Below are 6,946 nucleotides of genomic sequence, written 5' to 3' on the forward strand. Positions count from 1 at the left end.
CACTGCACAGCAGGCCAGCAGTTAGCCGAGTCATTGTGCACAATCCATGTTGAGGCACAACTGAGTGACATGCCTCAACTGGCTGCTGATCACCGCACCGTCTCTTCTCAGTATTTGAACTGCAAATGTGAAAATAAAAATAATCTACAACTGGTGAAGTTAAATGGAAAATAACTTTAGTATAATCACTGGATACTAGTGATGGGTCCGGCAACACCGATGCATCGGCGCATGCGTCGAGCTCATAGAGCGATACCCTGTGTCGGTGCGCGTATCGCTTTTAGAAAGTCACGTGACCGAACACGAGCTGTTTTGGTCACGTGACCGCTCATGAGCTGTTCTGGTCACGTGAACGCTCATGAACTGTATCGCACTGACGCCTGCACGCCAAACTGTGTTTATTAGGAAGCGGCGCAATGCGTGTTGTTGACGAACACCGTTAGGGCCGCTTGTTGTCACTGTCACTCAAAGTTGCATTTCAAAATTACACAGAATAAATGTGTTTATTTTGTTTAGAATTCAGATGGGTTTGATTTGGTGCGCGGCATATATTGGCTGTGCGGCGCACGGTGTGCGCGGAGGACGCTTGAGCACTGCGCAATTGCGCATGCGCGCACCTTAGAGGGAACGTTGCTCACAGGGCACAGAGGAGGCATCAGTGCGATACAGTTCGCGTATCGGTCACGTGACCAAAGCAGCTCATGATCGGTCACGTGACTTTCTAAAAGCGGTACACGCACCGACACAGGGTTTCGCTCTATGAGCTCGACGCATGCGCCGATGCATCTGTGTGGACCCATGACTACTGTTACTAGAGAAGGTATAGGAATGACGGCGTGGCGAAGTTGGTAGAGTGGCCGTGCCAGCAATCGGAGGGTTGCTGGTAATACACCAACTTATATTCACGATACATGTTCACATTATTTGACTGTATCTAAAAAAGATAAAAATATATTTTTATTTAAATGAAGATATGAAATAATCCTAAATGAAATACAATGACTTGGTTTATATTATTGTATATACTAGGTCATAAAATCAGTGTCAGTTGAGTCGGTCCTTAGGTTGCCTGTAGGGATTTTTAATGTCCAGCAGATGTCAGTATTTAGTGACACAGTATCGACACAGTATCAATACAGTTTTGCAATGTGTCGAAACGCTTCATGAACCCATCACTACTGGATACATATAACAATTTAATTATTTATTTATTTATTTTTACTTTTTTTTCTTTCCATGATGGTAGGTGAGGCCCCGCCTCCCCTGCCTCTACTGACTACATGTCACTGATACTGATACATACATAAGTTGGTTGATAAAATATTATCGACGATACCACATATTGTTTGAAGAATAATAAGTAATCAGACTTTTATTATATCTTCATTTACAATGTAAATGTCAGTCGGTCGCCAGCCAGGCATTAAAAAAACACACCTAAAAATGAGCGATAATCAATCTTCACCAAGACGTCACTTTCGTCACTTGATTGACATTCACGGCACCCGAGATGACGCTGGCTGCTGCCAGATCATTATTAACAAAAAATTACCGAGGAGGGCGAGAAACACTTTTTATTTCAACAGACTCTCGGGACAAAACTCCAAAGACCGACCTCACAGTTCCTGCCTTCACAATAAAAGCGCTGCTTCATCCTGCCTGCACTAACAAAATAAGAGTCTCAGAGAGCTAGCGCGCACAAGCTAGCAAGCTCCGGAGTTTGCCGCCAATGTATTTCTTGTAAAGTGTATAAAAAGGAGTATGGAAGCTGGACAAATAAGATGCCAAAAACCAACCACTTTCATGTGGTGTTGGACAGAAAGGAGGACTTTTTTTTTTTCTCCATTTAAAAATGTTGACGTTATCATCACTACTGTCTGATTCCAATCAATGTAAGTCATCAGAATCAGGTAATACACCAACTTATATTCTTGTCTTCATGAAAGAAAGTAATCTGTATGTTTTAAACATGCTTGTATTATCATTAAACACATTTAACTTGTTAACAAAAACCTCTCATTCATAAATAAAGAAATATAAATTGTATATATGAATAAAATAGATCCCCTCGACTTGGTCAATTGAAAAGTAGCTGGCCTGCAGAAAAAGTGTGGGCACTCCTGGTTTCGAGCAGTATTTTTCAACCACTGTGCCGCAGCACACACTGAGATAGTGTTGTGTCGTTCGCGAACGGTTCGTTCGAAAGAACGAATCTTTTGAGTGAACGTACTGAACCGAATCACTTCATGAACTGATTCGTTCCTTTCTCAGTCCAGTTGAGCTCTGCCGCGACAATGCCGCTATTAGGGGAACTGCCGCATTCTGTGACTCACTGAACCCTCGACGTCGGCGAACTACGCAGCCAATGAGAGGGCGGGGGAGGGACTGAGCGAACAATTCGTTCACCGCGTATTAACGACATGAATCACTCAGTGAACGACAACGCTCTCGCTTTCTGCTCTGCTTGCCCCAATGCCGCGAGTGATTCTCCTCCCGTCGCGGGGATATGTTTCATGCCATTGGCATCCGTTCTCCATTCATTCTCCAAGCTAACGGCTAATGTTGACTCAAGCTACAAACACGCACAAGCGCCCCGTCCCCATTATCTCAACACATAAAGTTATGAGAGTAGAGGAGTCAGAAAGAAACTCAGTGCAGGCAGGGCAAGGCTGAGCAGCAGCGAAGCGAGGGGGAGGGGCGGGGGGTAAAGTGTAGGGCAGGCTGTTTTGAGAAGATTTAAAATAAAAATAATAACTAATGTATGTACAAATACATAGGCTATTATTTACACAGTTATTGTAACAAAAATACATTTCTCCTTGGGGATCAATTCTGATTGATATTATTATTATTATTATTATTATCCCTTCTACTGCAACTGTCGTTGATTTTTAGATTATTTAAGCTATTTATTGTATTTTTTATTGCATATTTAAGTTGATATTTCCATTTTTATATTTTTAAATGTAAGCTACAGAAATTTTAGTTTTAATGTTGGCATTTCTGGCACTTGGTTTAATATTTGTTTTGTTTTATTTAAGGTAGCCTATTTATTTTCTTTTTGTTTATATTTTCTTTGTTATATTTTTAAACGTAGGCTACAGAACATTTAGTTTTTATGTTGGCATTTCTGGCTCTTAATTTATTTGTTTTATTTTGAAGGTATTTATTTTCTTTTTGTTTGCATATTTAAGTTTACATTTTCTTTGCTACAGAACATTTAGTTTTTATGTTGGCATTTGTTAAGGGTTTCTTAATTTAATATTTGTTTTTGCACTAAACAAACAAGGCCTATTTATTTAACTGTTGATTGCAAGCATTTTAGTAGGCTATTACTATTTTTTTTATTTCCCACTTTTATTTATTTCTTATTTTCATTTCAGTGCAATAAAACATATTTAACAACCAAGACATTTAGTCACACTTTGTTTATTGGACAGGCTGGAAACGCACACACACACGTTCGCGAACTGACACACACCGAGATCTGCCGCTGGGGAAGCTGTTACTGACTGACTCATGATTCGCCGAACTGCACACAGAACTGCTGCTGCAGAAGTGATTCGGTTCACGTACTGAACTGTGCTGACTGTGGCACTGCGTCAGTCACTGATTCTAGTGATTCATCCATCCATCCATTTTCTGCCGCTTATTCCCTTCGGGGTCGCGGGGGGCGCTGGAGCCTATCTCAGCTACAATTGGGCGGAAGGCGGGGTACACCCTGGACAAGTCGCCACCTCATTGCAGTCTAGTGATTCAGTACAGTCAAAAGAACTGCAGAAGTGATTCGTTTCACGTACTGAACTGTGGTGCTGTGTCAGTCACTGATTCTAGTGATTCAGTACAGTCAAAAGAACTGCCGATCCCATCACTACAGTGCGTAGGGCAGGGGTCACCAACCTTTTTGAAAGCAAGAGCTACTTCTTGGGTAGTGATTAATGTGAAGGGCTACCAGTTTGATACACACTTCAATAAATTGCCAGAAATAGCCAATTTGCTCAATTTACCTTTAACTCTATGTTATTATTAATAATTAATGATATTTACACTTAATTGAACGGTTTAAAAGAGGAGAAAACACGAAAAAAAATACAATTAAATTTTGAAACAGTTCATCTTCAATTTCGACTCTTTAAAATTCGAAATTCAACCGAAAAAAAGAAGAGAAAAACTTAAAAAAAGAATTTATGGAACATCATTAGTAATTTTTCCTGATTAAGATTAATTGATGACATGTTTTAAATAGGTTAAAATCCAATCTGCACTTTGTTAGAATATATAACACATTGGACCAAGCTATATTTCTAACAAAGACAAATCATTATTTCTTCTAGATTTTCCAGAACAAAAATTTTAAAAGAAATTCAAAAGACTTTGAAATAAGATTTAAATGTGATTCTACAGATTTTCTAGATTTGCCAGAATAATTTTTTTGAATTTTAATCATAATAAGTTTGAAGAAATATTTTACAAATATTCTTCGTCGAAAAAACAGAAGCTATAATGAAGAATTAAATTAAAATGTATTTATTATTCTTTACAATAAAAAAAATAAATTTACTTGAACATTGATTTAAATTGTCAGGAAAGAAGAGGAAGGAATTTAAAAGGTAAAAAGGTATATGTGTTTAAAAATCCTAAAATCATTTTTAAGGTTGTATTTTTTCTCTAAATTTGTCTTTCCGAAAGTTATAAGAAGCAAAGTAAAAAAAATAATGAATTTATTTAAACAAGTGAAGACCAAGTCTTTAAAATATTTTCTTGGATTTTCAAATTCTATTTGAGTTTTGTCTCTCTTAGAATTAAAAATGTCGGGCAAAGCGAGACCAGCTTGCTAGTGAATAAATAAAATGTAAAAAATAGAGGCAGCTCACTGGTAAGTGCTGCTATTTGAGCTATTTTTAGAACAGGCCAGCGGGCTACTCATCTGGTCCTTACGGGCTACCTGGTGCCCGCGGGCACCATGTTGGTGACCCCTGGCGTAGGGACTCGCGTTCACCCTATTTGCTGCTTCTCCCGCGAATGTCTGCACTGTACTGTACTACGCACGCCCCCCCCCCCCCCCCCCGCCCCCTTCCTTTTTTTTGGGGGGGGGGGATTCGGTGAACAAATGTTTTGAACGAATCAATTTAAGGAACTGATTCTAGTGATTCAGTACAGTCAAAAGAACTGCCGACCCCATCACTACCGTGAGATACAGTCTGGTGTGCCGTGGGAGATTGTCATTTCACCTAATTGGGTTAAAAATATTTTTTGCACACAAGTAATTATAATCCGCAAATAATGTGCCGTTGTTGAGTCTCTGTGCTGTCTCGAGCTTGGCAGAGTAACCGTGTAATACTCTTCCATATCATTAAGCGGCAGCTAGGTAGATAATTGCTTTGTCGTGAAGGTAAAAAGGTATCTAATGCTTAAACCAAAAATAAACAGAAGGTGAGTGCCGCTAAGAAAAGGCGATAAAGCTTAGGGATGGCTACGCAGAACGAAACTAAAACTGAACTGCACTGCAAAAAGTCAGTGTTCAAAAACAAGAATTTTTTTTACAAAATTTAGGGGCAATTTACTTGAACTAAGCAAAATTATCTGCCAATAGAACAAGAAAATTTGGCTTGTCAAGGCTTTCCAAAACAAGTAAAATTAGCTAACCTCAATTAACCCAAAAATACCTTAAAATAAGTATTTTCTCACTAATAACACATGCATTTTTCTTGATAGAAAAAATATGAAACTTTTTTTCTCAATATGTTGAAAAATATTCTTAAATGAAGTAAATGCGAGTGCCATTATCTTGACATAATGATATGCGCTCGGCATTACATTTCTTGCATTTTCCCATCGATAACATGACATCATCGCGCCAAGTGCGTGCTCTTTCAGTCAATTAGTGCGCAAGGAATACATATATATATATATATATATATATATATATATATATATATATATATATATATATATATATATATAGCCCGGCCCCCAACCACATTTTTTTTATTGTAATTTTGAAGAATTTATCTGAATGTGCATGAACTATTTCTGTTCAAAATTGTTTGAAATGTCACATGTTAAATGTTTAAATATTAACGGTCAGTTTACTGTACTGTGCCAACTGTACTACTATATGAGTACGTATTTTCTACATTGTTTAATTTAAAATAAAACAGCAAAGTCCTTTTGGCTGTCATCTGTTTTAATTATGAGACACAATTGTGTCAAAGTCATGATTTTTTATTTCATGCTTGAAATAAGAAATTCTTACTTTGAAAAAGCAATTTTATACTTGTGAGTGTTGATGACACAGCTTTGCAACAGTTGATATTCTAGTTTCAAGCGTGTTTTACTCAATATAGGTAATAAAATCTCAGCAACAAGCTGTAATATCTTACTGAGATCATTTAGGACCAAAACACTTAAAACAAGTCAAACACTCCAACATAAAATCTGCTTAGTGAGAAGAAGTATTTTATCAGACAGAAAATAAGCAAATATCACCCTTATTTGAGATATTCAATTTTACTTAGATTTCAGTTTTTGCAGTGTGGCTACAAAGTAAACAAAAACAGAATGCTGGACGACAGCAAAGACTTACAGCGTGTGGAGCAGAGAAGGCGTCCACAAAGTACATCCGAACATGACATGACAATCAATGTTCACACAACAAAGGATAGCAACTTAAATATTCTTGATTGCTAAAGCAAAGCAGGTGTGGGGAATAGCGCTCAGGAAAGACATGAAACTGCTACAGGAAAATACCAACAAAACAGGAAAAGCCAACAAAAGACATTAACTAAAACACTACACACAGGAAAACGCAAAAAAAAACCTCTAAATAAGTCGCGGCGTGATGTGACAGGTCGTGAAAGTACTTTGAGACAAGAGCTATAGTGATGCATGCTTAGTTATGGTTTGAATTCATATCCAACACTTGCGAGAACAACTTTTTACTGTC

This window comes from Entelurus aequoreus, linkage group LG06, assembly GCF_033978785.1.
Source record: "Entelurus aequoreus isolate RoL-2023_Sb linkage group LG06, RoL_Eaeq_v1.1, whole genome shotgun sequence".
Lineage (NCBI taxonomy): Eukaryota > Metazoa > Chordata > Actinopteri > Syngnathiformes > Syngnathidae > Entelurus > Entelurus aequoreus.